At 37.6% G+C, this 14,829-nt stretch overlaps 1 protein-coding gene and 1 long non-coding RNA gene across 2 annotated transcripts in view; one reads left to right on the top strand and one right to left on the bottom strand.

Annotated features, from left to right (window-relative positions):
* The window catches only part of LOC150040964 (uncharacterized), a 59,400-nt gene extending 53,301 nt beyond the window's left edge, over nucleotides 1–6,099 (bottom strand). The window contains exons 1-2 of the long non-coding RNA XR_016533758.1: nucleotides 6,025–6,099; nucleotides 280–398 (exon numbers count right to left, since the gene is read on the bottom strand). This is a non-coding gene — a long non-coding RNA (uncharacterized LOC150040964). The remainder of the gene's footprint in view (nucleotides 1–279; nucleotides 399–6,024) is intronic.
* The window catches only part of Ar (androgen receptor), a 170,312-nt gene that overhangs the window by 103,967 nt on the left and 51,516 nt on the right, over nucleotides 1–14,829 (top strand). The gene's annotated exons all lie outside the window — the stretch shown is intronic.

Genomic DNA, 14,829 nt, shown 5'->3' with positions numbered 1-14,829 from the left:
TTGATGATAGTTCGCCAAAATGTGAAGTTCTCAGAATCATAAGAGTTATACATCTAGTAAAAGTTGAAGAAAGGAAACTTGGAAATCTAAAATGTGGCCAACCCATTTCAAAAAACAAAAGAAAAGAAACTAAGAACTAAGGCCTAGAGAGGGGAAATGATACCTAGGTTTATTTAACTCCATAATAGCACAAGCAGAGCATCTACCCACATTAATACTTCTAGTCTGAGGTCCTTTCCTATCCCAACAGCTGATCAACAGCACTGTAGAGATTGTTACCTTGGAAACCTCAAGGGATATGAGGCAGCATAGTAAGCATTCATCATGTTCAGCACCTTGTTAATCTACTCTTCTGCAATTTGTGTGACAGCATCTTCTGTAACTGTGTGTCTTTCCACCTAGTAGGAGAATGCATGATAATGGAAGTCAATGGTTGGAAGATTTTTGCTAGTTCATTTTTAGTAAGTGCATGTATGAATTTTTAGGGAAATTTTCCATGGCTTTCAAGTGATTCTAACAGGATATATCACTCAGAGAAGATTACAGGACATTGCTCTACTTTTTTATATGGACTCTATACACTGATAAGAGAGTATCCTGACAACAGTGACATCCAAAAGGCTAGTTGGTAACTGACGGTTTCCCAATATAGGGTATGCATTTTTATTCATCAGTTTATGCTTATTGTGTATACTGGATCTGTACAAGGCACCAGCAAGGGGATATAACTACAAAAACTCTTTGCTGAGCACTTAAGACATTAGATGCTTTATAAACATTTTCCCATTAAATTCTCACAACATTATGATTGACCTCAAGTTAAATTTTAAAATGAGAACACTGAGGCACAGATGAGTTAAGTGATGTACCCAAAGTCATACAGATAGTCACTGTGAGGTAAATGTGACATCTAATTTTCATTATTATGGAGTGAAGTCAGTCATGTGCTAGAATTTAGATAGAAAATTCACTTAACAGACAGAATGAGAAAATAATTTATTTCATCAGAAAACTTTAATAAGATATCATAAAGGACTTAAATATTTAAGTTTTTAAGGTAAGAATGTATAAGAGTTTAACAGGTACAAAAATGTAAGGAGAGAAATGGGGACTAAAACATGAGAAGGGGTATCAATGTGTGAGAAGTAATGCACCTACTACTTGGTGAATGTAACTGTAACCCCTCTATACATTACCATAATCTCCCCAAAAAAGGTAGGGAAAGACCTTCAGGAATGGGGGAAAGACTGAGATAAGGACAAGGCAATATGGAAGCACGAGGCAGGTTTGAGGAACCAGGTAGAATCTAGAAGGGCTTGTGGAGATTCCTACCAGACCAGCTCCAGCAAATGTGTCCATAGGGCTGTGATTGACTTTTGATGACCGAGTCCCATTCCCATGCTAAGCCGTGCATAGTTCCCAAGTCTAGTCTCTGAGTTTTTTTTTAAAGCAGACTATATAATCCAGGTAGTGAAACAAGATGCAATACAAGCGCATCTTAAGCCAGAGGCTCTGCAACTGATTTACATGTAGCCTTAGGCATGACTTGTTCCCCGCTGTGCATGTCTCTTGACATGCAAAATAGTTGAACTGAATGATCATGAATATTTTAACAAAGATATGTATCTGTATAAATATATATACACACACATATATATAACAATCTAAACGTTTAGCATTTTTATAATATATCTCTAATTTGTTGAAAATACTCCAGATATGTCCATTAACTAGTAAACTATTTACTTGGAATGTATAAATCTTTGAAATAGGCAGACCTGTGTTCAGTTCTTACCTCCAAAGTTGAATAGATAAATGATCTTAAGAAAATCAGCCAGGGGCCAAGAATGTGGCCTAGTGGTAGAGTGTTCACCTAGCATGCACAAAACCCTGGGTTTAATTCCTTGGTAGGACATAAACAGAAAAAGCCGGAAATGGGGCTGTGGCTCCAATGGTAAAGGGCTAGCCTTGAGAAAGCTAAAGGACAGTGCTCAGGGCCAGAGTTCAAGCCCCAGGACTGGCAAGTAAAAAATAAAAAGAAAAGAAATGAACTTACCTAATTTCTCTGTATTTCTGTGAGGGTGATAATATCTCACAGGGTTGTTGGAAGAACAAAATAATGTGTTTCTAGATATCCAGTAAGTTTTTGCTTCTTTCTTCTAGAAGTCTCTCAGAGTAGATAGAGAAATAGAAGGTAAAATTGGGAGTTGGATCTGTGCCATACTCTTGGATAAAGGAAGCCAATATTGGTGTAAGATTTATAGTCAACCACTTCTCTTCAGTATGAATTAGTGAGCAGAAAGTGTAATACTATTTGCACTGGAATATAGCAAAAGTCAGTCTCTTCCTATTTCTTCTTCACCTCCTAGGACCCTGTGAGTAACATTTCCCCAGATGACCCAGGTTAAGTAACTCTCTTAGTTTCCACACTTCAGATTTGAAGGTGTCAGAGCCCTGTCTGTATCTTTGTTACCAAAAGGATAGGACTAGTCTCCCCCCAGCAAATTCAAATACAGACCAAGGAAAAAAGCTAACAAAGCTCATAAATCATCCTCCATTTTGTTCAGCCATTGGTTTCCCTTGTCTGACCAGAGGCGTGTCTGAAAGTATGCTGAGGCCATATTCAATAGAAACCTGAGCCAGCACCTGTGTAAATAATTTTCAAGCTTCTCTTCCTGCAGCCGGATGAGTTTAAAAAAAAAAAACTCAGCCAGATTATCTTTTATCTAGAGTGCCATCTCTCACATTCCTAGTGCTTTGGACCACTAGGGGGAATGTGGTTATTTATAATTTTATATTGTTTTGTTTGCCTTTGGGGGGGGAGAGGGAGGGAACATTTCTTTTAAATGCAAGGTAATGCCTTGGTATATGGCCTAGGGATGTCTACTACATTTAAAATGAAACTTTATTGATACATTAGAATTTATCATTTTTCTCATTGATTGGCTTTATATCCATCTACCACCACCCACTAACAAATTTTAATGCTTTTCAAAAGCAGCCAACCCAAACCAGCAAGTACATACTGCTGATCTCTGACTCCTACCCGAATCAATTTCAGATCTTCTCCAATACCACATGTGAAGAGAAGATGTTAGCATTCTGCCTAAGGCCATGAGGGCTCATTAATAAACTGGTATCTAGTCCTTAGGGGGTATGTTAGCTCTGCTCAACTTCAGAATAAAATGCGATTGGTCCTTCATTTTTATTACTTATGACTAAAACTCCTACTTTCTACTCTTTTGCATGACTTATTTCTTCTGCCATACCACCATTATGTACTGTTAACTCCATGGAAAATGTTCTACAGTTGAAATCACTTGAAAAGATTTTTCTCTTGAGTTGAACACCAGTGGTTCTTGCCTGTTATCCTAGCTACTCTGGAAACTGAGATCAGAGAATTATGGTTCAAAGCTAGACCAGGCAGGAAAGTCTGTGAGATTGGTTTCCAATTAATAACCAGAAATCCAGAAGTATATGGGACAGCACCTAGGTACTCAGTTCAAGCCTTTCTTTGTACTTGTGTGTACTTACCTACCTAAAACACACACACACACACACACACACACACACACACACACACACACACGAATTCTTAAGCAACTGGACAAGAACCAGGAAACAAGTTTATGTGTAGATTGTAGGTTTACAAGAACAGAGAAAGATGTGGGAAACCAAAAGAAAGGCTTATATTGAGCAGATGCAGACCAACTTCTTGCCTACCTACTGAGCTCTACACATACATTAGTTTTCTATCATAGAGTTTTATTGATATAGGGCAAAAGATTTCATCTTCTGTTCAATATCAATGATCCTCAGTTCATGATGGTGTTAAAACTAGAACCCAAATTAAAATGCACTTAAGACATCTAACCTCCTAAACATCAAAACTTAACGATATAGTACATGTCAAGGATGTAGTCATAATCTCGTGGCTGACTGGGAGCTGGGGCTTGCTGCCATTATACAACATCATGAGAAATCATACCCTAGGCTTAGTTTTCGCACCTGAAAAATGGGAATAATGATAAGCTCTCACAGAGAAGTTACTGAGATGATATAACATAACACTACTTGAAATTTCCCAGCACAGTGCCAGACTTTTTTGCCACTCCTGGGCTTGAGCTTAGGGCCTGAGCACTGTCCTTGGACTTTCTCCAGGCTAGAGCTCTACCACTTGAGCCTCAGCACCCCTTCCGGCTTTTTTCTATGTATGTGGTGCCAAGGAAGTGGGTCTTCATGCATGCTAGGCAAGCACTCTACCATTAGGCCAAACTCCTGGCTCCAGTGCCAGACTTTTAAGGATAAAGTGAACTAAACACTGCTGTCAGTGCCTCCTAGTGCACAAAGGAAAAAATCAGTCCCCCAACAAAGTAGAACACTTTTCTAGATCTCCAGTATTATTATAGAAATGTTACAGTGAATAGTCATTCACATGGATAGTGATAACTTCTAGGCATGAACACTTTTGCAGTTTAATAGGTGACTGACTCTATTCTCATGTACCAAAATCTAAGATTGACTACAGCCGGGACAATGTGGGGGCTACTAAACTTAGGCCCTAGGCTCTTACTAGAAGAAACTCTAGACTCATTTGTATTCTCATATGGGAGAAGACACAAAGGCAAATAGCTTTCACTCATTTTCTCAGAAAGCATGTTTTATGGTAGGTCCCAAATGGGCTCAGAGATCAAGATGAGCCAGTCATATACTCAGGGAACTACTAGTCCAATGCTACAATGTTAATACTGAATGGTGTATTGAAATACAGCAGAAGCAATGTGATGAGACTTGAGACAAAAATTTCCATGCCAAAACCCTCTGCCCCAGTCCAGGGATAACCCTTACTCTGACTGAGATGACAAAAGTTCATAAATCTTTTCCCATCTGGAAGGTCTAGAAGCATTACCAACAAACAGTGATGATGGTGATAATTATCACAGCATACACTTAGATATCATGGCTATGGCAGCATTCAGAAGGCAGAGACAGGAGGATCAGGAATTTGAGGCTAGCCTGAGCTAAGTATTGAGTTCTAGGCCAAAACAAATACAAATAAATTTAAAAATAAATAGACACAGCACCCAATGTTATTAAAAACCTTTTCTGTAGTTGAGATACTATGTTATATGCTTACTCAATTCTCTTCTTACCTTACAAATAAGGTACTCAGTACTTCAGTTTTTCTAAGGGAACTTAAATGCACCCAATCCATCTCAGCTTAATAAACATTATACATCTGTTATGTGTCAGACCTTGTCTCTCTAGGGAGAAAGAGAAGGGTACCGGATGGTCTCAACTGACTGGAAACAAAAGACAGCACAAAGGTGGGAACTCAGTTATTAATTAGATGAAAACCTTCTCTCAAAGATCTCAAATTTTAATGCAGCATGTTGATGTGGAAAGATTAAATATCTCTTAGATAAGGAGCATGAGAGAGATAAGTATAAAATGAGAGATTATGAGGCAAATTATTAGTTGGATTATTGAGAATTAGACAGCAACTAATTGATTTACATAAACTCAATGTACACTGCATCTTCACATTTTATTTCATTGTGCCTGATAGTTTTTTTTTCTGCTGTTTGGCTTTTTCTTTTTGTTTTCTTTGGTGCCGTCCTGGGGCTTGAACTCAGGGTTTGGCTCTGTCCCTCAGCTTTTCTTTTTCTCAAACCTTGTGTTCTGCACTTGAGCCACAGCTCCACTTCTGGCTTTTTGCTGGTTATTTGGAAATACGACCCTCATGGATTTTTCTGCCCAGACTGGCTAGCTTTAAATGTCAGTCCTCAGATCTCAGCCTCCAAGCATGAGCTACCATCTTATAGCCAATAGCTTTTGTTTGTATTTCATCTCATTTCCCATCAAGTTTAGAAGGCTACTACTGGAAACTGTACTACAAGATAGTCAAATCTATTCTGATCCCTCAATGCATGTTCATCTTTCCCCACACCATTCTTCACTGGTTCTCCAGCTCTAATTATCTGCCTACAGTACTTACTCTCCACAAGTGAATACCAGTCTTACCTTTCTTCTAGGCTGAATTAGCGTACATCCTCCTCCATGAAGCTGTGACCCCATAGAAAGGTACCCCTTCCTCTCCCATACTACAGCCCTTCTTGGTTGTCTTTCGTGGTTGTTACCACTTCCTGTTCTATCTTTCAGTAACACACTTAACTGATCTTTTGCCTCCAGTACTGTGAGCTCCTTAGTGGAAAGCTCAGTTTTTTCTGAAACTATGATTTTATTGCAAATGCATCAAAAATAGCTTTTGGAGTAAATTGACCCTGGTGGGCTTCACCTTTCATTCTTAAATATGTGCAATTTTATCACTTGGTTTGAGATTTATACTTTCTACTAGTAGCTTTTTGAAAAGCTCAGCACTCAGCTATCTTTACTTCCTCTAGATCTGGCCCCACCCCCTTGCAAAATGTGTGCAGTCATTATTATTTTTTTTGGTTTGGCTATCACATGTATTATTGGAAATTTCAGTCATTTCCATCTACTTAGGTTATATTCTTGCATATGTGTTTTCTGTTTTGAAATTTTTCTTAGGTTCTGTTTCCATCAATGGAAATACTAGATTGACTAAAAAATCAAGTAATAATAAAAAGGATTTGTAGGTGGGAACAAGCAATTATTTTATGACTTAAGAATTCATGTAACATCATTGAAATATGATGTAAAATCAGTGTTAATAAAATCTTCCAAAATGAAAATGGAATATAAGGAAAGTGTACAGCACAATATATATCTATATGCTAAGTAAATCAAGTTTCTTCTTCTTTAAAAGAAAAACTTGAACTCAGGGCTTTTGCCATCCTTCCTGGCTTTTTTTTAAATTTAGGATGGTACTCTACCACTTGGGCCACACTTCCATGCCCAGCTTTTTTTCCAGTCCTGGGGCTTGAACTCAGGACCTGAGCACTGTCCTTGAACTTTATCAAGGCTAGTAATTGAGCCACAGCACCTCTTGAATCAAACCCAGGTCTTCATGGATGCTAGGCAAGCACTTTACCACTAGGTCAAACTCCTGGCTACATGCCCACCTTTTTGGTGGCTCTCTGAGCTTAGGAGCTTTGAGGACTTTTTTTTACTGGATTGATTTTGAACTATGATCCTCAGAACTCATCCTCCTGCGTAGTTAAAAATACAGACATTAGGCACTAAGATCAGCATGACTTCTTTTATTTTTGCCAGCCTTGGGGCTTGAACTCAGGGTTTAGGCACTATCCTTAGGCTTTCTCAAGACTTGTGCTGTACCACTTGAGCCACAGCACCACTCCAGCTTTTTCTGTGTATGTGGTATCGCGAAATCGAACCCAAGACTTTGTACAGGCTAGGCAAGTACTCAATCAATAGGCCATGCTCCTGGCCATGTGCTTTCTTCCTAAAAATATATTAACACCCATGATTTGTCATATTTTCTGAAACTCCTATTATATACTCTCAAAATTCCTATACATTGAATTGTTTTGGAAGCCCTTACTTCTTGGAAAACACATAGCACATCAGCACATATTACTGATGAATCAGACTATCTATAGGTCTCTGAGCAGGATTCTGGAAAAATGGAGTCCTTATCTCCTATTTTGAAAGGAATAGGGTTCAAAACAGGTTCTGAACAGAAGATGTTTACCTGAACTAGGAAGGTACAGGTATAAGCACTTGAGGATCCAAGGCATCAAGCACTTGGTAAGATGAAAAAAAAGATGATGGAATTAAAGGAAGGGTTATGGAGAAGAGATGATTATGTTTCACCCACTTGACTTGAAATTATACTTGGATCATGAACACAACAGAAGCACGGAAATCACTTTAAACTAGGCAGCATATATTTGGAAATTAAGAGTTGTAAGAATCATTGCCAAAGGAGACATACTGGTTGAAGTTGACCTTTTTTCCAGTCCTAGGGCTTGAACTCAAAGTCTTGGCACTGTCCTTGAGCTTTCTCAAGGCTAGTGCTCTACCACTTGAGCCACAGCATCACTTCTGGATTTTTCCATGCATGTGCTACCAAGGAATGGAATCCAGGGCTTCGTGCATGCTAGGCAAGCACTCTACCACTAGGCCAACTCACGGTCAGAAATCAGCCTTTTTTGACATCAGAAAACCATGAAAGTTTGGAAATGAGAAAAGTTTCAGGAGAATTGAGAGCAGTGTGTAATGCTCAACACACAAAATAATCAGTGTCTACCAGTCATGAGACCGGATTATGAGTTCCTCTGTAAGATAAAGACTAGCAGGCCCTGCTGTATAGTGAGCAGGCACTTAGGAAAGGCTTTTCATTCTCCCTTGGATGCATCCTTGCTCTGTATATTCATGATGATGTTATCTTTGAAGTACCTTCAAGTACCTGTTCATAGTGAATTTTCCATTGCTCTCAACCTAATAATGTACTGCAAAGATAACCTCCAAATTGAATGGTAGTATAGCCAATCTCTTTTTCATAATGCAAGACTAGACAGATACATAATTTCATTATAGAGATGATGATTGTGTCTCAGAAAGTAAACAGTGGTCAGCAAATGGCCAGGAGATAATAATGAGTGCCTTCCCATGGAGGCTGAGCTTTCCATCTTAGCTGAAAGGTTACTAGAAGCTTGTGTAGATCACTTATAGAATTTATTGCAGAAGCAAAACTTTCTCCAAGAGCAAGTCTTTGTTTCATTGTGTAGTGCTTTGAAACTCAAGCACACATTCCTTTGATCTGACATTTGGCAATAGTGTAGTTTCCCAATTGTCTGTGTACAATTAAAGTTCCAGTGGTCATCTTACAGGAATGAATATATTTGTACTAACTTATAAGTACATGGGCTTTTCCAACCCCATCAACCTTTAAACTTTAGCTGTGTTCCACAGTGACAATAGCTTCTCAGCTTTTAATGTGCCTGTTTTGAGTTCATGGATAATATCCCTATTGGCACACACATGGATCTTATGAAATTGTATTTGAAGGTCCTTTTCTTTGTTTGCTCTTGCTGCCCAAGCACCCAGGAGCAGTAGTGGTGGACCAACAGTAGTTGACTGACAATAAGATGGCAGCAAGCTGACATTTGCCCTCAGATCTCTCTTGAACTGTTCATGCTAGGGACACCCAGCATTTTGTGCAGTGAGATTAATGAAACTTTAGGACTAACTGAAAGGAGGGAAACTGAAAGTTTACAAATCTAGGTACTGCCTCTACTGGTTATTTTTACTCGAGAAAGATACTGTATCTGGAAGGACCTGGGCTACTGTTAAGCACACTCTCTTGGCCAGCAATCTATAAAATATCAACCCACCAATCATTGAATTCAGGTATTTATACTTGGATTTTATTTTGGAAGATTTTTCTTTTAGAGTATTTTATAACAGAAATAGTACTCTTGATAGCTTTAGTTAAACAACTTTATATTAAACCAAAATCTCAGTGAAAATGTCATTTTAAGCAGTAATTCAATAAAATTTTAGTTCTTGTAAGTATAAAAGTAAATTCTACATTCTTCAGCGGAGCTTACAAAGTTGAACCTAATCACTTTTTACATGAAAGATGAATCAAATCTGTCTCTTTTTGAAGCACTTTCATATTGTAAAATACTACTCAAAAGTTATACTATAACTGTAATCCTAGCTACTCTGGGACGCTGAGATCTGAGGATCACTATTCAAAGGCAGCCCAGCACAAAAGACCATCTCCAGTTAACCACTAGAAAACTGGAAGTGGGGCTGTGGCTCAAGGGATAAGATGGTAGCCTTGAGCTGAAGAGCTCAGGAACATTGCCCCATGACCAACAAAAAAAATTATACTATAAAATATACTGTGGTTATAAGAAGACTGTTTCATGATTTTTATTTTTGGCAGTACTAGGATTTGAATTCAGACATTTTGCTTGCTAAATTGGTGCTCTCCTGTTATTCTATACATTCAGTCCTTTTGGTGCACTGGCTGATTTTGAGATAACTGTTATACTTTCTTCCTGGATATGGGTTTGGAATGTGATATAGCTAGTTACAATTCCTAAGAAACTAGAATAACAGTCACTTGCCAACACACTCCAACCATTTTTTAAGAAGGGGTCTTGCAATCATTTTTGCCCAAGATGGCCTCAAACTATAATCTTCCCCATCTCAGATTCCCAAAAAAACTAAAGAAAAGGGGTGAGACAATGACATCCAGCAAAGGCTCCCATTATTACAAGTGATTATCGCAACATTATTATGGGTGGATAATCTCAACCTCAAGAAAGAAATTACTCCTTTAAAAGGTTGATTTTTAGTGAACAGTTATGACAGATGGGAGGTGAAAGGAAAATTTGGATATAGGATAATTAATTCCTTCACCTATAAATATATTAACATTTTGGCTGAAATCAGATATCAAAGCATTAACAACACATGCACCTGAGAAGCAACTTGTAAAGTACAAGTAAATTCTTCAATTTCCAGGGAACATAAAATTTTACATATACTGACAGATAGTCCTTGGTCAAACAGCAAAGGAGAAAGTACAGGGATCATTGCATTTAGACAGATAGAAAATATTATGCAAATTGTATTGATAATTTTCGGTATGTTCGACAGTGGGTGATAGAAAGAATCTGCCATACACTTGGCTCCCTTCAAAATTTAATGAAGAAAAGGACCATTCCTGAAGTATATAATGACCTGTAACATTTCATACACTGCTGGATATATTCACATGGTAATGGCACAAAGCAATGATTGAAAAGTGGACAGAGGCCAGAGGATGAAGGATTGAATGTGGATATAGCCAGTCTCAAAGCTCCATTTTGAAATACCAGGATTGCAGTTTCAAAGGGCTATTTTGAAATACCACCCCATTGCACTACAGATAATAGAATCTTCCTGTCAGTAGATGCGACCAAATGGGTAATAGAATGAAATGAATGAGATGAGAAATTGGGAAGAGTTAGAGTTCATTTTCTTTTAGCAAAAAGACTACTTTATGAACAATGGCAGAATAAAGTCACAAAGAAGACACAAAGAAGGCCAGTCATGTGACTGCAGGCAAGTCAGGGAGGCTCATTGGACTTATGCTTCTGAATCCACAAAGCCATTAATGGGCTTTGCCATTTCTACTTCAAGAATGTATTGAGAGGTGATGCATTTGTCAATGGCAGCCTATCATAAAAAATAGGGCTTTGAATATAATGTAACCCTTCTATTAATTACAATAAAAATATATGAAAAAATGGGACTTCGTGAAATTAGAAAATCTTTATTAATGACTGGAATGACCTTAAAGATCTTTAGATTCTTTTTTTTTGCCAGTCCTGGGCTTGAGCTAATGGCCTCAGCACTATCCTTTGACTTTCTCAAGGCTAGAGTTCTACCACTTGAGCCTCAGCACCACTTCTGGCTTTTTTCTATGTATGTGGTACTGAGGACTCAAACCCCGGTCTTTGTGCATGCTAGATGAGCATTCTACCACTAGGCCAAACTCCCAGCCCCAGATCTTTGGATTCTTTTAAATAAAGCCAGTTAATCTAATTTATAAGGTTCTCTTGATTTCTTTTTCTGATTTCTCTCCTAGAGAGTAAGAATTACTGGCACAAAGAAGACACTCTAGGATGGTTTTAATTTGAGAAATAATTTATATGTTAGAATACACACTCTTTTAAAGTATATAGATTTTAAGAATTACGTTCAAAGAATTTTGCAAACATCACCACTGTCTATTTCTAGAGAGTTTTCATAACCACAAAAAGACATCTTGTGTTCATAAGACCTTGCTGACAAATTCCCTTCTTCCCAGCCTCTGACAGACAGCAATCTAAATTCTGTCCTACATTCTGGACATTTCATATAAATGAATTCATGTAATTCATGACCTTTTGTATCTAGATCATTTTAATTAGCATAGCATTTTCAAGGTTCATTCATGTTATAGATATGTCAGTATTTCTCTGGCTGAATAATAAACCATTATACAGCTAAACCAAATTTTGTTTATGTATTCATTGTAGATGTAATCTGCTTATTATGAATATTTCTATAATATTTCAATTGATTTGGATTTTTCCAATATATAAAAATGTGCAGCTTTTCATGTGCTACTATGTCTTCCATGGAAACATAATTATCCTTTGCCAGTGTTAAAAACATTGTATGGGCCAGGCACAGTGGCTTATACCTGTAATCCTAGCTACTAAGGAGGCTGAGAGCTGAGGATCTCAGTTCAAAGCCAGCCCGGGGAACTAAAGTTAGTGAGACTCTTATCTCCAATTAAACACCAGAAAACCAGAGGTGACACTGTGGCTCAAGGGATAGGGCGATAGCCTTGAGCTAAAGAGCTCAGGAACAATGACTAGGCCCAGAGTTCATGTCACACGACCAACAAAAACATTTCGATGTTTGGCTTTTACTATTGGGAGTGTGTGTGTGCGTGTGCGTGTGTGTGTGTGTGTGTGTGTGTGTGTATGTATGTATATGTATGTGTTTGTGCTTTATGAGTTACTACAAGTAATTATCAAATATGTGATTTACAAGCTTTTTCTTTCATTCTGTAATTCGCATATTAATTTTAATTATTTGTTTCATTTATTTCTAATTACACTTTCTTTCTACCTGCTTGCTTTCTCTTTAGTTGACCTTTTACTGTTTGGTTATTATCTGAGATCTTTCTTCTGTGTGTGTGTGTGTGTGTGTGTGTGTGTGAGAGAGAGAGAGAGAGAGAGAGAGAGAGAGAGAGAGAGAGAGAGAGAGAGAGAGAGAGAGAGAGAGAGAGTCTCCTAGGGTTTGATCTCAGTGTTTAGGTTCTGTCTCTAAGCTTTTTTGCTTATTTTCTCTTAAGGCTTGCATTCTACCACTTAAGCCACAGCTCCATTTTAAGAATTTTGGAGTAGTTAATAAGCAATACCAATCTCTCAGTTTTTTTCTGCCTAGGCTGGCCTGAACCTCAATCCTCAGATTTGGTAGGATTACAGTGCTAAATCTGTATTAGACACTCACAACTTACATAGTTTCCCTCAAAGGATTGTTTGCATAAGATTTCAGATTCTTTGGATTTTCTTCATTTCCACTGTTCCAAAATCATTTATTTATTTATCTTGTAATTTATTGTCTCATTTCTTGGCTGTCAGTAATGCTTATTTTTTTACTGATTTGTAAATTTTTCAAGTTTTCTTATTATTTATTTGTAATTTCACTTTTTGAGGAGCTGACATTTTTATATTTTCAATCCATATAGAATTACTAGCTTATTTCAAATTTAGTCCTTCATGAAGTATGTTCCACCTAGCTTTTAATTTTAAGCCTTTTTTCATTAGCTTATTATTTTCTCAGTTATTACCCAACAATTTAACCAGAATTCATGATTCAGAATTGGCCTCTGGCTTTTCTTGTTTGTTTGTTGTATGCTTTTTATGAACTCTCCTAAGAAAAATAATATTCAAAATAGGTAAGTTCTACATGTAGTTAAATGTATCCTTCAGACTGGAATTTTCCAGGGAATCACTAGATAAGTCAAAACAAAATTACCTGCTTTAAAACTGTATCTTCTACTGCTGTCACTGGCTCATTCCTGTTATCCTAGCTACTGATGATCACAGTCTGAAGCCACCTCAAACAATAAAGTCCTTTAGACTCTTATCTATATTAAACCAACAAAAAGCCAAAAGTAGAGCCATGGCTCAAGTGGCAGATTTCCAGCTCTAAGTAAAAAAAGCTAAGGTACTGCACACAGGCTCAGAGTTCAGGTCCCAGTACCAGCACAAACACACTAGGCTGGTGCTCTACTACTTGGCCCAGAGCTCCATTTCTGGCTTTATATTGTATTTAATTGCTAAGAGTCACACACACTTCTTGTCTATGCTGGTTTCAAACCACAATCCTCATATCTCAGCTTCCTGAGTATCTAGGATTACTGGCATGAGCCACCAGTGCCTGGCCTCTGTTTCTACATGCAATCTAATTTTCTAATTCATTTTCATTTTTTGGTGCCTGAACTCAAGGCTTCGTACTCTTACTTGGTTTTTCTTTGGCTCAAAGATAGCACTCTGCTACTCAAACCATATCTCTACTTCTGACTTTTTGCAGGTTAATTGGGGATAAAAGTTATCTATTATTATCTGCTTTTTCTGAAAGAGCTACCTTTGGATAAGCATACTCAGATCCAAGACTCCAGAGCAGCTAGAATTACAGCCATGAGACAAGGTGCACAACTTCAATTTTTTTTATTGCCTGGTTCCTCTTCTTGACTTGTCTATGCTCCTGGACCTTCTCCTTCCATACATACATTAACAATGGATATTCCTCAAGACAGATGTATCTGCATCTTTTCCATTTATGCATAGAATTTCTGGGCACAGAGTAGGAATTTTGTGGGTATTTATTGAATAAAAATGAATGAATTTATGAATGCATGAAGGAATGAATTTCTTAAGCATGTCTGATGATTTTGTTTAAAGTCGTGTGTGTGTGTGTGTGTGTGTGTGTGTGAGAGAGAGAGAGAGAGAGAGAGAGAGAGAGAGAGAGAGAGAGAGAGAGAGAGAGAGGCAGAGAGACAGAGGGAGAGAGAGAGAGAGAGAGAGAGAGAGAGAGAGGAAGCAGTATCTAACATATCCTGGCATTTAGTAGGTGTTAATAATTTTCCACTGATTAGCATAATGAGTATTTTGCTGTTTCTAACACTTTATTGACTGGCAAACCAAATGTTCTACAAAAAGTGAATTTTCCCCAAAAAACTGATCTTTGAAAAGATCCAAGTTTTAATAATTTTATATATTCTTTAGTGAAATAAATATTTTGCATGCCTTGCAGAGCACAGCAGACTAACTGTAATTTAACATTTTTGTTGATACTTATGAAGTTACGAAAATGATAGGAATA

This window comes from Megascapheus bottae, chromosome X (assembly GCF_031878675.1).
Source record: "Megascapheus bottae isolate mThoBot1 chromosome X, mThoBot2.hap1, whole genome shotgun sequence".
Taxonomy (NCBI): domain Eukaryota; kingdom Metazoa; phylum Chordata; class Mammalia; order Rodentia; family Geomyidae; genus Megascapheus; species Megascapheus bottae.
The sequence above is the reverse complement of the archived record's forward strand: the minus strand, read 5'-3'. Positions and strand labels throughout refer to the sequence as shown.